Source organism: Erinaceus europaeus, chromosome 5 (genome assembly GCF_950295315.1).
Source record: "Erinaceus europaeus chromosome 5, mEriEur2.1, whole genome shotgun sequence".
Classification (NCBI taxonomy): Eukaryota; Metazoa; Chordata; class Mammalia; order Eulipotyphla; family Erinaceidae; genus Erinaceus; species Erinaceus europaeus.
The window spans coordinates 51,787,596-51,810,388 of record NC_080166.1 but is presented as its reverse complement, the minus strand read 5'-3'; the positions used below and the strand labels follow the sequence as shown (position 1 = coordinate 51,810,388).

General features: G+C 36.2%; 1 protein-coding gene across 1 annotated transcript in view; it reads right to left on the bottom strand.

The window, feature by feature from the left end:
• LOC132538658 (cAMP-specific 3',5'-cyclic phosphodiesterase 4D-like) overlaps positions 1-22,793 on the bottom strand; it is a 440,255-nt gene that overhangs the window by 46,295 nt on the left and 371,167 nt on the right. The window lies entirely within an intron of this gene.

Here is a 22,793-nt window from a genome sequence, read left to right as displayed (position 1 = left end):
TTAGTAGTACGAATGTAGTATATGTATAGTATGTGTATACTATATCCATAGATATATAGATATAGTATACACATAGAATTCATTCTGAACTCTGTCTCATTTTAACAATGAGGTCTATTCAGCCATGAACATATTGAGAAATCTAAGACCATTTACATCATCAATAGGATAAATCTTAATAAAGTTTTCAGATTAGAGTTCTAATACTAAATCATTATTAATTAACCTTTAAGATATTTTGAGTTACTATATACTAAACTATGCTTTTATAATGATAGTACAACTCATAATAATAATTTTAACACTTAAAGAATTATAAACACAATCTATTTTTAAAAATGAAATGTCAATTTACATAACTTTTCAGACAGATATAATATATGGTTCCAAGTAATGTACAAAGTACATTACAAATTTTATAGCATCTTCTGAGAAAATTTAATAGAGACACAAAGTTAAGAGGAATTATAAAATGCTGAATCTATGACTTTTTAAGGAAGTACTTTTCATATATTTACAAAGTGTGTAATGGACTAATAAATTACTATGGCATTTTAGTATCACTGCATGTAATTTTAAAAACAACCATTTTATTGTAGAAGGTCACCTTTATGATTGTCTCTTATAATATAAAGCATTCCTTACAAATAAACTTTTATTAAAAAAAAAGACTTTGACTTGAAAACACAGGAGGGAATAATTTGTCAAAATTATTTTAGAAATTATGAATCTAAGAAGTGAATATCATTGAACTGCACTGAGGGCTTCTTCCTAGGTGTGATTTCTACTCTAAAAGTTCTTACAAATTACACCAACTATAGTAACAGTTTACCCATGTTTGCCTATACATAGTTTGAAGATGTATGGAAGTTTTGAGATACACCGAAATGTAAGACAAGAACTCTAGAGCATAAAATGTTAGCAGACAACAGTAACTTGTGTAGAGCTATAGCTCTCATGAGAACCATTAACCTATGCTGTCCAGAAATTCCCGAGATTAGAATTGAAATGCTGTGCTTGCAAAGGTGAATGTGTATGTGAAGGGCTATGTGCTAGAAATGATTTTGGAGAAAAGACTTCTGATCTTCCTAATTAAAATGAAGACTAATTATTTAAGGAGAAACTTACTGGAGGAAAAGAAGATAATGACATATTCTTGAAAAAAAAAAGGGAGGGGCATAGGGAAGAAATGTTAGGAGAAAGAATCTGTTTAATGAAATAGTCCATCCAGTAGAGCCAAGTCTTACATAGTTCCATCTCCAAAGCTGAATGCAGTGTGCTGTGATCTAAAATAATTTCTCCACACAGAAGTTTCTACAACAACTCTCTCCCCTTAGTTTTAGGTTACTCCTGTTTTTCTTTTTTTTTTTCCCCAAAGTATACATCCCCTGATGTATAGCTTTTGTTCACTTGTCATTACATAAGTTATTTGTTCATCTGATTAATCCATGCAATTCACCCAAGTTAGCTGGAACTACCCTCTAAGACCAAGTCTATTTCACTGGTGTAAATAAGCTGATACCTTGTTTGTAATTGTGCAACTACTACCCAGTAAATAACTGGATCAACCTAGAATATTTTAGACATTCTCTACAATATTTAAAAGAAATCCTTCCCTCTGATACCATCAGTATGATTTTAGGACTATAATTAATTTGAGGCTATAGAATGTCAACATACATGTCTAGTGCTGTTTTTGACAAGAAAATTAAAACAAATTTAAAAAATTAGCCTAGGGCAAAATAGGAACCTGCAAAAGAGAAAAGCAGGAGAAACAATTTGTCATATTAAAGTAATGAAAAGCACAAAATTATTTCAAAATGAATTTAATACAATAATGGGAAACCTGATAAAGGGCTGTGATAATCAAGACTAAATACTATGAAAAGCTGAGTCTTAAATTTCATAACCGGAAGTTTACTTTTTATTTTTCACAATAGAATCAATTAGTTCTTATTTGTATAATCCTAGTAATAACTTCCTAAGCCTTGAGAATTAATTCACATTTACAATGTATTCATACTCATTTTTCTAAAAAAAAAAAAATTCAAGTAAAATAAGACACAAACAAAAAGTTTAAGTGGGGCCGGGCGGTAGCACAGTGGGTTAAGAGCACATTGCGCCAAGCGGAAGGACCTGCGCAAGAATCCCGGTTTGAACCCCTGGCCCCTATCTGGGGTGTCTTCACAAAAGGTGAAGTAGGTCTGCCAGTGTCTGTCTATCTTTCTCTCCCCCTCTATGTCTTCCCCTCCTCTCTCGTTTTCTCTCTGTCCTATCCAACAACAATGACAGCAATAACGACAATAATAATAGCAACAACGATAAACAACAAGGGCAACAAAAGGGGAAAATAATAATCTCCAGGAGGAGTGGAGGCAAAAAAAAAAAAAAGAAAAAAAGAAACAGTTTAAGGAAGTGCCTCTAGGAGTGTTTAAATATCAGTCTTAAAAGCAGATTTGTCATGGCACAAAGTGCAAGGACCGGCTTGGGTTCGAGCCCCTGCCTCCCCACCTGCGGGAGAGTTGCTTCAAAAGCGGTGAAGCAGATCTGTAAGTGTTTTATCTTTCTCTCCTCCTCTCTCCACCATTTCTCTCTATCCTATCCAACAACAACTGCAGCAACAACAGCAACAATAATAACAACAAAGATAAGCAACAAGGGCAACAAAAAGGAGAGAAAAAAAAAAAAAACAGGCTTGTTCCTTGCCAGTTGTTTGTCTTTAATAACTCAAAGAACAGAGTTTAGCCTGACTGTAACCAAAGGTTACACTTTACCTTTTGTTAATGAGACAGCTCTAACCCCATTTAATTTTTAAGTTTCCTTATTAATAATCGTGTCACTGAATGTTTAGGCCAGTTTTAGAAATTGTAGACTGAGATGTACCTGGTTGATATTCTGTAAAAGATATAGGCAAGACCCAACATCTTAGATATTTATCATCGTTTTACACTTGACAACACTGTAGAAGAATTCACGAGGAATAATATAAGAATAACTGTGGTTTTAAACCTGTGAATTCTTGTAAACCACAATTACTAATGTGCTAAGATATGTGGGTACAGAGTAAACCCCTCATTTGATGATATGGCTGACCAGTAAACCCAGAAATGTTTGTTTAGGTTTTCACAGAGAAAATGTTAGTGAAGTACCAAAGAAACATACCAAGGAATATCCACTCTGTTATGAAACTGTGACTTAATTACTTGACATCATTCTTCTATGAAGGTGATGTATTGACTCCCAGTTATAGAGGTTACACATATGATGTTCTATGACAGTGATTCTTAACCTCATGTGTGTAAATATATCCAGGTGAGAACTTAGCAAAATTGCCTGGGTTTCTCCTGGGGAGGGGTCACAGACATATTGCTTAATCACCAAAATTTGCATATGATTTCAGTGGGACTCAGTGGACCATTTGAAGAACATGTGAAGAGAGGAAAACAAAACACAGCAATAAACAAGCTAGATAGCAACTATTTCTTTTAAAAGAAATCATCATTTCTGGTCAAAGGTCAAACTGTTTTAGTTATTTTTCTTTTAAAATCATTTATGCAAAATTAAGTATCTTAAGGGATAATCTTTCACATCTGTATGGTAATCCGGGTGAGGTTCCTCACATCACAAATAAAGTACCACCAAGTTACAAGAGTACCCTCCACATTGGTTTGTAAATAGTTGATACTCTGAGCTCCTGAACTGCCAATCACAAGTGTTCCCAGGCACCAGTAAACCTAGAGGGTGTCATTGATGTGACTTCCTTTCTATGGGCCATTTTTATCTCAGGTAGGAAGAGTGGGAGACATCATAGGATCAAATGTTCCCTCAGTGCTGGTCTACTCCTATGTTGTATACCAGGGTCTCAAACCTGGACCTCAGGCATGGCAAAGCAGTGCCCTCTCAAATGAGCTATCTCATTTGCCCCCACCCCTTTTATTTTGAAAGGGTGTGATAATCTACTTGGAAAAACAAAAAGAGAACCCCAGTCCACTGAAGTTGGAAACAGCTGACTTTGTTATGATTTACTAAGTATAGGAATCTGAAGATGTTCTGTATAGGTGAATTTTCCAGTGAGAATATAAGAAATGAAAGATGAAAGGGGTGGGGGAAGAACACATTCCGGTTTGATTGATGCAAAGACTGAGGGAAAGGCACTAGAATATGTGGTCAGTTGCTTAATCGCCTGTCCTTAGGGAAATAATTATTCTTTCCTTCACCACCTTAAATTGTTCTTTTAAATGTTTTAAAAATGTATTCAGTGCAGAGAAAATGAGAGAGGAGGAGAAAATAGGGGAGACAGAGGGATACCTTTAGCACGCCACTAATTGTGAAGCTGACCCCCCCCCACACACCGAAGTTGGGGGCTGGGGTCTCAAAACAGGGTCCTTACGCATTTGTAACAATTGTACTTGTTCAACTTGGTGTGCCACTACCTGGTCACCACCACCTTAAATTCTGAGAGGTTATTTTCACTGTTCCTTACTTCCAAATTTCCAGAAATAGTAATTTTTTAATTTATTTATAAATTAAATTTATTTATAAATATATCTATAATTTTATAAATTAAAAAATACCTACAAGACCATAGCATAAGAGGGAAAAACTCCACAATATTCTCACCACCAGAGTTCAGTATTCCATCCCCTCTCTTGAAAGCTTTCCTATTCTTTATCTCTCTGAGAGCATGGACCCAGGACATAATTTCTATTAACAATAATGTTTCTAAAATAATAAATACGTAGCCCAAGCAATCAGCTAAGAGGAAGCTTTCCCTACATTGACATGTTTTTACTAGAATAACAAAGCTCTTTTTAATGGAAGATTATGCTGCAATCTTATATCTCTACAGGTGGAAAGAACCTGTGTATGGACGAAGTGAACAAGCAGATGGCTGATGGAGAAACAAAGTCTAGTCAGTGATGAAGTTAGCCTTTAAGGTTCTGATTCTGGCTTAATAGTTACTTCTTTTATTGATGTCTTCAAATATCCTTGCCCTTCCCAGTAAGATAGTTTATACTTTGTTGCCCTTGTTTTTATTATTTAAACAATATATAAGCTGCTTAAGTGACTTTGCACAGGATTTAAAACCAAGACTCTTTTTAGCTTATAAGACTAAATTAAAGAGCATATCTATGAAAAAGTGGCCACAAAATAATATTATTTGTTACAGAGTTCTAAATAGAAAGGAATAAATGCCAGAATTAACACAATTGACATTATAGCAATATAGGATCATTTCTGGGTGAACGTACTTAGATAATTTTTAGCTACTTAGTAACAAAAGAGCATGAGAGCTACTTATCAAACTCATTGAAAAATACTCGAGTTTAGAAACACCATACTTAGATAAGGGAAATAATTTAATGCTTATGTATTAATAAGCCAGAGCTGAGCAGTGCTCTGGTAAATATTAATAATAGTAATAATAATAATAATAGAAATGCCACACTGCTATTTCTCACACAGATGTATAAAGATAGAGACTAGTTTGTTAGTAAGTAAAATAATCACACACACACAAACAAACAAACATACACACACATATATTTTAGTCAACAATTTGTATGGCTTTTTATGTTTACTCTTTTTAGCCACCAGGTTCCAGATGCTAACATGATGCCAACCGGACTTTCCTGAACAGAGGACTGCACCAATGTGTCCTAGAGCCCTGCTTCCCCAGAGCCCTGCCCCGCTAGGGAAAGAGAGAGACAGGCTGGGAGTATGGATCGACCTGCCAACACCCATGTTCAGCGGGGAAGCAATTACAGAGGCCAGACCTCCCACCTTCTGCACCCCATAATGACTCTAGGTCCATACTCCCAGAGGGATAAAGAACAGGAAAGCTACCAGGGGAGGGGATGGGATACAGAGTTCTGGTGGTGGGAACTGTGTGGAGTTGTATCCTTCTTATCCTACGTTTTTTGTCAGTGTTTCCATTTTATAAATACAAATTTTAAAAAATAATCATATTTTTGACAATTTATGTTTAGAAACTTCTCTTCCAGGTAAAACAACAGGGAGGATGTCTTTAACACTCTCCATCTGTCTCTGAAAGGCTGAAAAAAGTGGACCTGGAGTGTTAAAACAAAAGAAAGGGGGAGAGGGAGGCAGAGGTAGGTTTTTTTTTTTTTTTCACATACTTGCCCCTAGTAAGATATACTGTATAGTTGCTTAATTTTCAAAAGAAGATAAAGGCTTCCTGATGTAAAATTAAATAAGAAATAATTAATTTTATTATTCACAAATATGTTATTCTATTTCTAAAGAGCTTTAGGAACAAAAGACAATTCAATATTATATTGCTTTAACGTGTGAATATTTCATATTTTAGAATCAGTATTCCAGAATTTCCCATGACTAGTTCAGACCATGAGTACATTTTATGAACCAGTGCATAATTATCCCCATTCAGTAGAGTTATTAAGCTTCATAGCACTTCCTAAAAGCTTTAACCAGAGAAAGGAATTTTCCATAAGAGTAGAAAAGTTGTCACATTGATATGAAAAAGTAGATCATAAGGTAGTATAAGGACAAGTGGTTATAATGTGAGTGATTCACTGTGATTCTATCTGCTCCAGATGCAGTTACAAGTCTGTGAACTTGAGTGCCTAGAAAGTGCTAGGAACAATGAAACCTTTGTATTCTAAAACAACCTTAAGGGACCTCTAAACAGCCGTCATGAAGAACCCATGCTTTCTGTCCCTGACATGTCTTTACTTGAGTAATAGCTAAAAGGGAATAAAGCAAGCTCACATCACCAGCTAACAATAAGGCCAGATTTACTCATTTGATTGAACTCCAGGTTCATTTACAAGCCAAGCAAGATCAATGACTCTGAGTCTCCAATGACTTTGAGATTGCATTAAACAACCAAATCTGGGTGTGCTATCACTTATTATGCCCTTATGACAAAATAAGCCAAGCTACCTAGTCATGAATCACAACCTGTCTGGTTCAGGGTTCATTTAACTCCACTTCTTCCAGAGCCGTAAGATTACAAGTTGTTGGAAACGCAGCTAATGTGTTCAAGAGAAGACATTAAAGAAATACATATATAAAGTCATACAGTATCAACAAATAAGACATGAGGCAGGTGTAGAACCCTTTTGGAGTTCTGGATAATATTGTGGTCAAACAAAAAGGATATATTCAGCACAGTCACTGTCTTCAATTCTATGCTGGATGCTACACATCTGATATGATTTAGTTCTCTGGCCAATCTCAGAAAGGCTTCTACAGGCTCTTTAAATACTTAGATATGATTGCCATGATGATAGTGCTCTTCTGGCATCTCCACTGTATATTCACTAAAGGGGGCAAAATAAAATTAAAGAATATTTCTAACTTCTCCTTGCTCTTTCTTCACATTTTAAGGGACATTTTCTCTGAAATAATGCTCCAGTTTTTACATCAGCATAAGGAGACATAATATTGAAGATTTCTAATTCCTATATGGGATTCCTTATTCAGGAATAAACTAAAAATTGGAAAAAAGACGAAGTGCTGATGGTTAACTTTATCCTTACCCCCTTACCCCAGATCACTTTCCCTTGAGAACTCTACTGTAGGAAATGAGAAGAAAGTTAAATTTCACTTGCAACTATACCAACTTTCACTATATGTTCAAAAAAAATGCAAGGACAAGAGTTGGTTTATTTTTACATTTTATTTATTTTTAATGAAAGAGATATAGAGATAGAGTGATAGACATAGAGATAGAGAGGGGGCAGGTACTGGTGCACCTCTAATGTGGTTAAGTACACACATTACAGTGCATGAGGCTCTGGGTTCAAGTCCCTGGTCCCCACCTGCAGGGAGAAAACTTCATGAGTGGTAAAAGAGGGCTGCAGATATCTATCTGTCTCTTTCCCTATTTTCCCATCCTCTCTCATATTCTCCCTGTATCTTTCCAGTGATAAAAAATAAAAAAATAAAATAGAGAGGAGAGAGAGAGAGAGAGAGGACTACTTGTTCTGGCTGATGGTGGTATGGTGGTACTGGGGATTGAACCTAGGACTTCAGAGCCTCAGACATGAAAGTCTTTTACATAACCATTACGCTATTACCCCATCCCAACTGTTTGTACTTCAAATAAGTAAAAAATAACTCTTCAATATAATTAGAGTGATTATTTTAATTAGGGAAATGTTTTGAACAGTTTTGCAAATTTATTTATTTATTTATTTATTTATTTATTTATTTATTTATCCTGGTCTTCACCAGAGTTTTAGAGTTCCAGGTTGACTTTTTCAGATAGAGAAAAAAAGAGGGGGGGGGGGAAGACACCAAAGCCTCAAAGGCAGGGAAGCAGGTGAAACATGGCTGAGGGGCATGGCAAAGTAGGTTCACCAGTGGCCGGGCATAGGCACACTGGATAAAACGCACATAGTACTGTGCACAGGGCCCACACAAGAGCCAGGTTGCAGGCTCTGCTCCCCACTCGTAGCAGGGATGCTTCACAACTGGAGAAGAAGGTCTGTAGGTGCCTCTCTTCTCTCTCTCTCTCTCTCTGTCTGTCTCTTTCTTTCTTCTGTCTCCCCATCTCCTCTGAACTTCTCTCTGTGCTATGAAACAAAGTGGAAAAAAGAAGAAAAGTAGGTTCAATAATTAGCTGAGTTATTTTACCAGCTCACTTTTGGTGAATTTTGAATGGAAAAGAAAAACCTTCACTAGAGAATACTTTGTCTAGCTCGGCTATTAATGAAATTTGGAGGAGTGATGAAAAAATCTTTTTTTTTTTTTTTTGGCATAAAAGTTAAATAAATTCAATACTGTTAAAGTGATTCTGTTAGTAATAATAAAACAGTTTACATAAAATGAAGATATAGGATAACCACATCTATAAGAGGTAGACAAACATAGCAAAGAAAATAAGCAAAGTCAAATGACAGCAAGCCTTTGGAGTCAGAATGCAGAACTGAGATTACCAAAGGGGATGGCATAGTTGATTAGGTAGCAAAAGCAGAGGGGGTTAGCAGAATTTGGTGGAGGAATATTGATACATTGGTTGTGGGTGCAGTGTCATATAGATTTTACAGAGGTGTGAAAAAAAAATCCCAAAACATTTGTAGTCTTATAAACCAAGGTTACCTCACAAACAAATAAGATAAAACTTCAAGAAAAGTGTTTCTGGCAAGAGGTAACATTAAATATATATCTTTACAAATAAAAATTCATAAATTGAATTGTAAAAAAAATTATACATACATTCTAAAACTTGATCTATAAAACCTACTTCAGGTAATGCAAATATTCACCTCCATAATGTAGGAGCTTCTGTTTCTCTAAATTTTTCTTCTGTAACCATCTACATTTATAATCATAAAATCAGGAACTATCTAAAAAGGCAAATAGTAAATGAGCATTTTAAAATACTCTGTCACTTACCAATCCAATAGTATTAACTTTAAAGTTAATCGAATAGATTGATCCTTAGTTCTGGTTCATTCTAACAGAATGGCCTTAATAAGACTGAGTTAATATCCTTCATGAATTTCTTACTGTACATCACTGAGACACAGAGAATGATCTGTCAGTAGTGAACAGTGAATGATTAAAGTAGTCTTTGATGGGACTACCTCAAATATATATTAAAAAAAAAGCTGAAGGAAATCTCAATGGCATAAAATAGAAAAAGTATTTAATTACTTTGTTAAATATTTTTAAATTATCTTTATTTATTGGGGAGCGACAGTGAGAAATCAAATGGGAAGGAGTTGATAGTAAGAAAAAACAGGAACACCTGCAGCACTGCTTCACCACTAGCAAAGACTTCCCCCTGCAGGCTGGGACTCGGCTCTTGAACCCAGAACCTTGCACATTGTAACATATGGGCATAACCAGGTGTACCACCACCCAGCCCCACCTTTATTTTTAAATTTTTAACCCTTTTTATATTATTCCATGTAGTATATACTAACTTATGATTGTTTAGCAGAACTGAGGGATTTCACTTTTTAAGGAAAATAAGACTCATACTTAAATAATTATAGGACAGGCAAGATAGTTCAATTAGGAGTATACCAGCTATGCCATGTGCATTGTCCAGGTTTAAGTCTGATCCCTACCATACTGGCAAAAACTTGGATGTTGTGGTATCTCCCTCTCTCTCTCTCTCTCTCTCTCGCTCTCTCTCTCTCTGTCCCTCTGTTTCTGATCTTTAAAAAGGTTGACTCAGAGTAGTGAAGGCCCAGCAATGGCAAAAATTAATTAATTAATTACTGTTAAGGGTTGAATTGCCTTCCACACCCACAAATTCCTATAGAAACTCCTAATCTCGCCCCAGATCTCATCTGCTATATTCTTACCTTTTGGCTCCTGATTATTAAACAGTTTGTTCTGCTTTATATCTCAATATTTTTTCAGCCACTAAATTGCAGATACTACCATGACACCATCCTGACTTCCCTGGGCAAATGACCTCACCAATATGTACTGAAACCCAACTGCCCAGAGTCCTATCCTATTACCGAAACATAGAAACAGTCTGGGAAGTATGGATTTATCTGCCAATACTCATGTCCAGCAGAGAAGCAATTACAGAAGTCAGACCTCTCACCTTCTTTACCCTATGATCTGGTCCATACTCTCAGAGGAATAAAAAGTAAGGAAGCTTCCAGTGGAATGGTTGGGTATGGAACTCTGGTGGTGGGAACTGTATGGAATTGTACCCCTTTTGTCCCACAATCTTGTCGATTATTATTAAATCACTAATAAAAAAATGAAAAGAAACTCCTAATCTCTAGTACCTTAGAGTAAGAACTTTGCAGTTTTTTCAGATGTAGCCATTTAATTTTTTATTATCTTTATTTATTTATTAGATAGGGATCACCAGAAATCGAGAGGGAAAGAGGGTGATACAGAGGGAGAGAGACAGAGAGACACCTGCAACACTACTTCACCACTCGCAAAGCTTTCTCCCTGCAGGTGGGGACCAGGGGCTGGAATCCAGGTCCTTGAGCACATGGGTGCTCAGTCAGGTGCGCCACCACCTGGCCTTCAGAGGCAACCAAATTAAAATAAGGTTGTATGTGGAGCTTACTCCGATGACTACTGTCCTTATATTAAAGAGAAATTTGAACTCTAAGACCTGCATAGAAGGAAGATGATAAAAAGAGAACCAGAAAGAAAATGACCAACTATACTTAGCCAGTAAGGGGAACTGGATCAGATCCTTCCCTCACCGACATCAGAAGGAATTAATTTTATCAATGTACTTTGATTAAGACTTCTAGCCTCCAGAACTGTGACACAATAAATTTATATGGATAAACCACATGATTTTGTGGTGCTTGGTGATAGAAACTCAAACAAAGTAGACAGTTGACTTAATTTTGTTAATTAATTACATTCTAGTTACTGGGAGGTATTCCAGCCAGTATGGTGAGCATAGAGCATAGTGTCTTTGATGAATCAGCTGTCTGTCTGTCTGTCTATTTCACACTACAAAACAATAATGAAATACTCATTCTGGGAGAATTGGAGTCACACATGTACAAGGTCCTAGGATCACCAAAATTAAACATTTATATGATCATTAATCACTTGTCCTTACTGTCATTGAAAATAAAATATATTAAAAGACAGTCTAGAATTTCATGAAAACAGTGTGAAGCAAGAAAATAAAATAAACTATATGGGTGGGGGTAGATAGCTTAATGGTTATTCAAAGAGACTTTCATGCCTGAGGCTCCTAAATCCCAGGTTCAGTCCCCCACACCATCATAAACCAGGGCTGAGCAGTGCTCTGGTAAACAAACAAAAACAAACAAAAAAACCTATACAATAAATTCTTAAATTATTATTATTATTATTATTATTATTATTATTATTATTTTGCCTCCAGTGTTATTGCCGGGGCTTGGTGCCACTGCTTCTGGCGGCCATTTTCCCCATTTTAGTGGATAGGACAGAGAGAAATTGAGAGAGGAGAAGAAGATAGAGAGGGAGAGAGAGAAAGACACCTGCAGACCTGCTTCACTGCTTATGAAGCAACCCCCCTGCAGGTGAGGAATTGGGGGACCAAACAGGGACCCTGGCTCGGGTCCTTGTGTTCCTACTACGTGCACTTAACCTGATGCAGCTGGCCCCCTTTATCCACCTATTAACAAAAAGAGAAAACAAAAATTCCTGTTTTATGTAGACAACAAAGACTCAAGCCAACTGGACGTTAAAATTATCAATGGAGACCTGGGCAGTGTTGTAACAGGTAGAGTGCACACATTCCTATGTGTAAGGAACCAGGATCAAGTCATGGAACACACCCCCCCCCATACACAGGGGAAGCTTCAGGAGTGGTGAAGCTATTCTGCAGTTGTTTCCCTTTCCTCTCTATTTCTTTCTGTCTTATCAAAACTGAAGAAAGAAAAAAGGAAACAATATGATTATCATGACTGGAGGATTCATCATGTAGGCATCAAAGCCTAGATATAATGCTGGTGTCAAAAATTGTTTTAAAACAGTAATTATTTAAAAGGTTGTCAAGTGATTTGGAACAGACTCATCTGGTAGAGTGCACATTTTATTATGCATTAGGACCAGGATTTGAGCTGTTCTCTTTGAACCTTGTGAAGGCGAAGCTTTGTGAGTGATGGAGCAGTCTTCTAGTGTGTTCGTTTTCCCTCTCTCTCTTTTGCCCTCTCTCTCACCCTGTGTCTTAAAAAATAATAATCTGCCAGGAGCAGGATGTGAAGCCCTAGTGAAAAAATAAATAGAAAGGAAATTCAGCATAAAAGAAAACAACATCTAAATGCAATTCATAGTGAAAGCACACAAAACAGAAAAAGGCAAGTTAGCTTTTACAAGTCACTAAGTGTTCACACATCGTTTTAATGAGACCAGAAATGTGCTGATCCAGGCTAAAATCCTGAAAGCTAATGACTAAAGCAGTTGTGATGTTTCCATGGGAAATAACAGATTTTTGTTTTTACAGTATTTAATTACATATCTTCCCATACATTAGTTTATAAGGAAATAGCTAATTCTTTTGTCTCATCTGAAGGGTGCAGTTTCAGAAGCAATGAAGCAGTGCTGCAAGCCTCTCTCTCTCTCTCCCTCCCCCTTTTTCTCCTTCCCCTCTCCATTAACATGCAAATAAATATCAAAAAGAATGAAAGAAAAGCAAAGTAGAGAAAATAAAACTAATATTTCATGATAGTTATTTATAAACACTATGTAACTGAAACTAGGATAGTTCTCTTTGTCTACTAGTAAAAGAATTGCTTGTATGTCATTTGCCAAAAAGTAAAGTACAAGTAGAAGAACTGTACTTTATGAAAAACGTATCTTACTGATTATAAGTGTACATATAAAACATAGATAATTTAAGGTAAAAGGAAATAGGAAATTGTTTCTCTGAATTTATTATTTAAAAAGGTCTTTAGAAGGCTGGGGGAATGAATGGATTTGCCAACATGCATATTTCACAGGGAAGCAATTACAGAAACTAGAACTCTTTCCTTTTGCACCTCACAGAGAATTTTGATCACACGCTCAGAAAGGGGAAGTCTAGGCGAAGATGACCACAGAGCTCTGAATCCCAATTCCAAAGGAACCTAAAACTTTTATGGCAAGAAATCATTTTTCTCTTTCTTGCTCTCTTGCTCTCTTTCTCTTTCTTTCTTTCTTTCTTTCTTTCTTTCTTTCTTTCTTTCTTTCTTTCTTTCTTCCTTCCTTCCTTCCTTCCTTTCTTCCTTTCTCTCTTTCTTTCCTTCCTTCCTTTTTTAAACAAATGAATATGTAATGTATTTTATTTTAGCTTTAATTTCTTTATTGGGGGATTAATGTTTTACATTTGACAGGAAATACAATAGTTTGTACATAACATTTTAGTTTTCCATATAACAATACAACCCCACTGTAGTTTTCATATGAGTCTTTTAATTCTAAGGCTAACACATACATAATTTTTTACTTTAATGCTATGGTAAGGAGTTTACAGAACCTTTAAACTCAGAAGAAAAGTATTTATAAGCCTCAGACCTTCCACCTTCTGCATCCCAAAATGACCTTGGGTCCATACTCCCAGAGGGATAAAGAATAGGGAAGCTATCAGGAGAGGGGATGGGATACAGAGACCTGGCAGTGGGAATTGTGTGGAGTTGTACCCCTCTTATCCTATGGTTTTGTTAATGTCTCTTTTTTAAAAAATAAATTTAAAAAAGCCTACTTAGCGGTAAGTTGATAGAGATAAAATGATACTAGAAAAGTCCCAGTCAACAGTTTTAGCTTTACTGGCTGAAGATGCTTTCTTACTTACTCCCAAGATCAGTGACTATTTCTAAATCTATCCCCATATACACATAATAACTGAAAAGCAAAATATATTATTTAAGTTTAAGTGTTAAAGACAAATATTAACCAAGAAGATACTCTTGACTAATATTCCATGGAAAAGGGAGGATGGAGAAATAAAGAATTCACAAACGAATTTTATCAGTGTTCATTTAGGTAAAATAGATGATATCTAAATATTGACATATGGACACAGAAGAATCACAAGATAAAAAAAGTACTATATCAGCAAAATGTTAAAGAAAATAAAAACAAACCATAAACCAAAGATGTAAAGGAAATAATATGCAAGTATGCAAAACACAAGTAACAGGAGAGAAATAAGATCAAACACATCTGTCATGTCACTATATGTACAGGGTTTAAATAATCTGCTGTTTGAAGAGATTTTTCAGACTGAATTACAATATTTAAAAGATTATAAACTCTACACTGCATATAAGAGGTATGCTAAATTGCCCCAGGGAAATTAAAAAATAAAAAGCAAAAGTATACCACACAGATGCAAAACAAACAAAATCCAGGGGGGTTATAATCTCACTATAGACAATGTAGGCTACTGGAGAAAAGATTAAGTGGAGAAATGTACGTGAAGAGGTAGCACTTAAAAAAATCTGTCTGAATATATATATATATATATATATATATATATATATATATATATATGTGTGAATATTTTCTAATCTCTGTGTTTATCTTCCCATCTGTATGGTATCTTTGGTGTGTGTGTGTGTGTGTGTGTGTGTGTGTGTATGTGTGTGTGTATAGGAATTTTTTTACTTCTTATATGTAATATAGGGTTTATAAACTTTAAAATATTATACTCCAATCTGAAAATCTTATAACCGACTCGACTCATAATAGATTAGTAGTAATTCTTATAAAGCAGAAAATAAGTAGTAAAGGAAAAATAGTAAGACACACAAACATAAAAGAAACTGTGCCTCCTAATTATCAGAAATAAATAAGGTGAGTCACAGAGATAGCTCACTGGGTAAGCTTTGTGCTTTGTCACTTTGTGACATAAACTTAAGCTCTGATACTGCATAGCTACCGTAGTGCTGGAAGATGATACAGTGTTATCACGCCTCTGTCTCCCTATCTAGACGAGAAGTAGTCCAGAAACAGTGAACTCATATCACTGTCAGGTCCTGACACACCCTTGACCCAAATAAAACTATTTAAGGTGATGGAGCATAACAAAATTTAAATTAAATTAAAAGTCATAGTTATATAAAAGCATACTAAGTTTTGTATTGTAATAATAGAGAATACTTCTTTTTCTATGTGCTTTGAATGTCTATGAAAAATGGTAACATAGTAGATATTCCCCCAAATTTAATAATTACAAAACTGCAGAAGTAAACAGATACTTTCTATTCACAATCTAAAACTTAGAAATAATAAATCCACACAAGAAAAAAAAATCTTATACTGGGAGTTACAACACTGTTAAGTCATTTTTTATCCAATATAAACATTAATTATCATGAGACATTTTTTTAGAAAGCAAATATAAGAAAATATTACACACGGGGCTGGGTGGTGGTGCACATGTTAAAGTGTGCAAGGACACAGGTTCGAATCCCTGGTCCCCACTTGCAGAGGGAAAGCTTCACAAGTGGTGAAGTAGGGGTGCAAGTGTCTCTCTGGCTCTCTCCCTCTTTATCTCCCCCTTACCTCTCGATTTCTGGCTGACTCTATCCAACAAATAAAGATTTAAAAAAAAAAAAAGAAAATAGGAGGTCGGGCGGTGGCGCAGTGGGTTAAGCGCATGTGGCGCAAAGCGCAGGAACCGGCGTAAGGATCCCGGTTCGAGCCCCCGGCTCCCCACCTGCAGGGGAGTCGCTTCACAGGCGGTGAAGCAGGTCTGCAGGTGTCTATCTTTCTCTCCTCCTCTCTGTCTTCCCCTCCTCTCTCCATTTCTCTCTGTCCTATCCAACAACGAATTGCATCAACAAGGGCAATAATAATAACCACAACGAAGCTACAACAAGGGCAACAAAAGGGGGAAAAAAATGGCCTCCAGGAGCGGTGGATTCATGGTGGAGGCACCGAGCCCAGCAATAACCCTGGAGGAAAAAAAAAAAAAAAAGAAAATATTACATGCCAGATCTTATGGAATAAGACACAGAATTCACAGGGAAGTACATAGCTCTTTGTGGTTCTAAGACTTGGAGTCTTTGATACAGGAGCAACAAATAATTACTCAAAGACTCAAGTCTGGCCTTTTGAGAAGCCTAGTGTGTAGCTGACACCTACCTACAGCCTGAAGATGGCTTGTCTGTGGTGCAACACTGACCACTGGGTCTCTTGGTTTTTTATTTATTTTTTATTTTCCCTTTTGTTGCCTTTTTTTTAAACTGTTGTTGTAGTTATTATTGTTGTTATTTATGTCATTGTTGTTAGATAGGACAGAAAGAAATGGGGGGGGAGACAGAGGGTGAGAGAAAGATAGACACCTGCAGACCTGCTTCACGGCTGTGAGGTGACTCCCCTGCAGGTGGGGAGCCAGGGGCTCAAACCAGGATCCTTATGCAGGTCCTTGCGCTTCAAGCCACGTGCGCTTAACCCGAGGCGCTACAACCGACTCCCCGGTCTCTTGTTTTTTTATTAGTTTCAAGACATATCAAAGAAATTCTAAAACAGCTTAAATTGGCAAAAAGCAGAATGGCTTGTTTCTGAGAAAACTATTATGTAAGGGGAACAAATAGTATAGAAAAATCTACATATGGCAGCATCATTGAGTTTATTCTTACTAACATTACTTTGTTTTAGGTTCTCTCTTAACTAGCAGCCCAAAGGGAATCTCACCAGAATTATGGCTGCAATTGCTAGCAAGTCAGTGGCCTCTCTTTCACAACAGGTATCAAATTGGCAGTGACCTGGAGATCTGGCTCCATTGACACATAGCCCTGTTTGAGAAGTTACAGCCCTCTGCTGCTATGCAGAGTAATTAAGCTATGGATTGTATATGCCTGCAGCAAATTCAAACCTGCCAAATATAAGCTTAGCATGCTGAAATTTCTTCCTCAGAACATACCCCTTCACTTTTTACTATTCAAAAAAGAATATAATAAGAATTTAAATGTTTTCTAGAATAAAGAGATAAACAATATAAATGGAAGTAGATAAAAAATAAATTACTGGGGGTTGGGTGGTAGTGCACCCAGTGAAATTCCTACATCATCATGTGAAAGGATCTGAGTTTGAGCCCCCAGTCCAATCTGCAGAGGGGATGCTTCATGAATGGTGCAGCAAGTCTGCAGGTGTCTTTCTGACTCCTCCTTATTTCTCCTCTCCTCTCAATTTCCATCTGTTCTATATAATAAAAATAGAAAGGGAGAAATTAAACAAATTAGTTACTATGTTGATTTTAATATTAAAATGAATAAATGATGAGAGACTGGTAGGAAGAATAAGAGGAGGAAAGAAAGGAGGATAAGAAGAACAAAATATTACAACTGAAAAAATAATCAGGAAACCAGATTGGAAAATACCCTGAGCAGACACAAGCAGTTCCTCCAGGCAAACAAAACGTTATTTAACTTTTCTTGCTAGATAAACATCACATCATTTGGGAGTTACTGCTTCTTTGTTCTTCTAAAAATTATAAAGAAAGTTTAAACTGTTTCCCAATGTTGATGTAAACACTGAACAATTCACTGTGTTTTAAGAAACTTCTATTATTTTACAACAATCACTTTGAGTAATTGTGATTACCATTTCACCATTTAAGCTACTTTGTAACACTGTACCTTCTCAGCTTTCCATGTTTTGACTTGAATGTTCCTTATTTGTACATTGCCCCATCTTTTTTTTTTTGTATGAACAATAAACTTTTAGATGAAGGGAGAAGGAAAGGAAGAAAGTGTTTGCTGTACCTTTTTTGTACCCCAATGCCACTTGGATACATTATCCATCATTATCAACTTGTTTATGAAATGTACTGCAACAAATTCCTCTTTTTAAATATTTATTTACACAAGAGAAAAGTGAAAGACAGAACTTCAGCATCACTCTGGCATATGCAGGGGATCAAATTCAGGACTTCATGCTAGAAGTTCTAATACTTTACCCACTTTACCACCTCCCGGGCCATGACACAAAATCTTAAGTGAATTCTGCATTCTTGCAAAGAAACTCAAACATACATGGTAACTAAATTACTGACTACATTAAAAGTGAATGATGCAACATCATGAACAAATGGTCTGGTGTTTCTCTATAGCTCAACAATGGCATGACATCTTCAAAGAGACCACAAATGCGCAACACAATGTCAAGTTCTAGTGGTCTAAATACAACAATCTGTAAGCATACTTTAAAATGTTTTTTACAAAAGGTAATTTGGTGTTAGCAACTTTCTGTGATTTGGAAGTTGGCACAAAAAACAACCAAGTATAAATTGTCAAAGATAATCATGTTTCCAGAAAATCAGAATCACTGGTAATAGCAGTGTCAGTTTCAAGTAGAGTCTTATGGAGTTGAAAATAATGTGTCATGAATTAGCCTGACTACTTGTGTGATCCCACAGGAAGACAGAAGTCAGGGAATACCCACACAATAGAGTTTTAATCTCCACTGTAATATAATCTATAATACAACAGAACAAAGCAGACCACAGAAAGGCAGACTTCCTAAATAAATGTAATGATGCAGACCTAAAATTCAAAGCCCAAGAAATGACTAATAATCTGGCTCAATTTCTGCCTTCATCAATTTCCAAATGAACTTACTCAGTAATAAACTGGGAAGAAAAATACATTTCCATGCTGACATACTTGATGGCAATTTTGACTCTCAACATACAATATCTTGAGGTGATTTATTTACCTACCAAGAATAAGATATGCCATTCTAGTAAAGCATTGTTTCTGTAGTTAGTTTGCTTAACTTTCAGTAGAATTATTGAATTTCTACCACTTTATTTCCAGTAGTTAGATATGAAATTTTAGGCCAACTATTAGCATTTCCTCGACTAAAACATAAGAGGATCAGGGTTAGATGCTGACCAACTGTTCACACCTAACGATTTTGTGGTATCACTTGTATACTATCTGAAAATGGAGTATCTTATATGCCTGAGTTGAACCTTAAAGGCTAGGAGCTTTATACGGAGTCATTTAGAGGAGTAATTGTCTATTAAAAATGCTAATGGAATTTCACAAATGCTTCCTGCCACACCCACTCTTTTTTTTTAGAGAGCAGAGGCAGAGAGTATAAATTTATGATAATAGAGCAAACACCCAAATACACTGCACTTTAATTTTCTTTTATTATTATATCTTTAATTTAAAGTGGATGAGTAACACTGATTAGTATTCTTTTCTGCTACCACCAACACTGGAAGCTGCTTTCTGTCTGGATCCTGCCAGACTATGGAAGTAAATAATTCTTTAAAATATACACAAGTCAGATCAAGAAAATTGGGAGATTTCAGTTGAGTTTAGAGCTACTGAAATGTTAATATGCTTTTCATTCATCTTAGAAGCCTCAACTAGACAAGGTAGTAGAAAACTAGAAAATAATTGATTTTTAGAATTACAATACACGATAAATCATCTAACCAGGCTCTCCAGTCAAGAAGGTTATTAATTTATCAGCAAAACCAATCATTGAAAGTCTGATTATATATGAGGACTCTTAAATCGAATCTTTGGAGATAAAAAAAAATCCTTCAATCAACCTACCAGCTACCAAGTGTTAGTAATGAAAATTGGGTTGAGAAAGGTAGAAAAATTAGGGAAGAGGACTGAGATGTAAAAGTGAATAATATTGCACAATAACACTTTCTTTTCTTCTTCTCCCTTCCTTCCTTCCTACCTTCCTTCCCTTCCTTCCTTCCTTCCTTCCTTCCTTCCTTCCTTCCTTCCTTCCTTCTTTCCTTCCTTCCACCACAGATATCACTGTGTTAGCACAATGAACCCTCTGCTTCTGGTGTCCATTTTTTCTTTCTCTTTGATAGAAACAAAGACAATGAGAGGGGAAGGAGAGGTAGAGAGGGAAGAAGAGAGATACCTACAGCACTGATTTACCACTCATAAAGTTTCCCTCTGCAGGTGAGGACTAGGGGCTTGAACCCAGATCCTTGTGCTATATAATAACACCTATAGATTCTTGAACAGTGCTTTGACTTAGTTGATTGATACGTATTTTAATGTGGCTGATATCCTCCAGAGGATTGCTAAAAGTTGGATATTGGAATAGCTACAGAATGACTTTATCCATAGCTATCACTTGCTCATATCTGTCAAAAGGAAAAACAAAATGGTAGAGATGTCCCAGAATGTTAATACCAATAGAAAGTTACCTTCAGCTCTGGGAGTCAGGCAGTAGTGTAGCGGGTTAAGTGGAGGTGGAGCAAAGCACAAAGACCTGCGTAAGGATCTGGGTTCAAGTTCCCAGCTCCCCACCTGCAGGGGAGTTGCTTCACAGGTGGTGAAGCTGGTCTTCAGGTGTCTGTCTTTCTCTCCCCATTTCTGTCTTCCCTCTTCTCTCCATTTCTCTCTGTCCTATCCAACAATGATGACATCAATAACAACAACAATAATAACTACAACAATAAAACAAGGGCAACAAAAGGGAAAATAAATAAATATTTAAAAGAAAGTTACCTTCAGCTCTAATCATTACTGATATCAGACATGTTTGTAATTATGTGGTAATAATCAATGTGTTGGTGTCCAAGCCTATGAGAATTATGTTAGTAAGTTATGGCCCCTAATAAGTATATTCCTTGTAAATATTCCATTGAACTTTACTATTCCATCTTTGGCTCCTTTTTATTTGTTATCTATATTTTAGTGAAGAAGAAAACAAGAAAGTGTCACTTGACACGGCGGCGGCGGGGCGCAGAAAAAGGAGGTTTGAAGCATAAAGGGAACACAATCTTTTATTCGCGTGGGGACCTCAGGGTTGGGGTGGGAATGCAGCAGTTTGGGCCACGTGGAGCCAGCCAAGAATGGCCGTCCCCCTCCTACCACACCACCAAGCAAGGGAGAGAGAGAGAGAGAGAGGGAGAGAGAGAGAGAGGAAGTGGGAGGGCTTTATAGGGCAACAACCAGGAGTGATGTGTTGGGACAGGATTGGTTGGGGAAAGCACCTGAGAATATTGCGGAAAGTGGCAAAACCTGAGGGCAAAGACTGCATCTGCATAATTCCCCAACAAGAAAGGATAGAAAGCGTGATCCAATGGTATAGAGTACAGGCAAGTAGAGTTGTCCTTGTGTCTTCATTCTTAGAGATGCCCATTAATTTACAAGTTCCTGTGGGTAGCCTCCATAACTATTATAACTCCTATCAGAATGTCTCCAGAAAAAGAATTCAGCCAGTATTTCTCTCTCAATGAACAACAGTGAGTCAGAGTTCCTGGAGTTAGGTTTCTATTGGGGACTTGGCTTCAAACCAACTGATTATTACTGTCTTTTCATTACTTACAGCAGAACATAAACTGAGTAGGGTTTTAAACTTCTGAGGTCATTCTCATCCACATATTTATGTTAGACTGAAAAAAAAAGATTGATAAGAGAAGGTTACAGAGATGAACTATTTCAGGAAGGGAATGTTAATGCCTATTCCAAGACAGGGTGAGATAGGAATTATAAATAAGAACTAGGTAGCCAAGTCCCAACTTGAAGAAAACTGTCTGCTGTTAGAATTCACACAGGTATGGACATATATGCTCACCAATCAGGCCTCCATAAATGTATTTTTGTAGGATAAAAGAAGTAATTCTATGGAAAGACAACCTCACAGTGAAACAGAAATGAGCATAACCAGCTATATTCAAGAGAACAATCTAGTCATCAAAGGAGAAGAGTGATCCAGGGTTAAGAATTGTATCTATATTGTGGTCAAATTAGAAGGAAACATGCCTAATAAAATATTAATAAGAGAGTTCAATTCACTTGTATGTATAATTAAGATGAATACCAAGGCTGGGAAAATAATGTAACAATGTCAGAGGGGAGAGATCCCAGGTTTAATTGCCCAATAGCTAGTAGCCAGAGTTGAGTGGTGGCCTGGTCAAGCTACCAACATAAATAAATGATATAATTTTAGAGGTGAATTCAAAAATAAAAAAGTTATACATTGTGTTTGGTTTGTTTTCTGGCAAAAAAGAGGAGGGAATCAAAAATAACAAAGTTATTATTTAAAAAAAATAAAAAAGAATCTGATCAGGATATGTGTGTTGTATGTTAAATATCAGCTACAACATTAGTAATATTGTAAGATGAGCACAATGCTCTCCAGGAAATTAGTTTGGACATTCATTCATTAAACAAAACTAGTGTGCATTTGTGAAGTGTCTTGTATAGAAATCTGGAAATATTCCCAGAGAATTAGACAATTTTATTGGTGATATGTATTTATTGAACATTACTATGGGAATGCTTTTTACTTTAATACTCTAGACACAGCCAGTGTTATGGATATAAACACACAGTTTTACATTCAATTAATTAGCATAAGAACTGAAATATATATATATATATTTA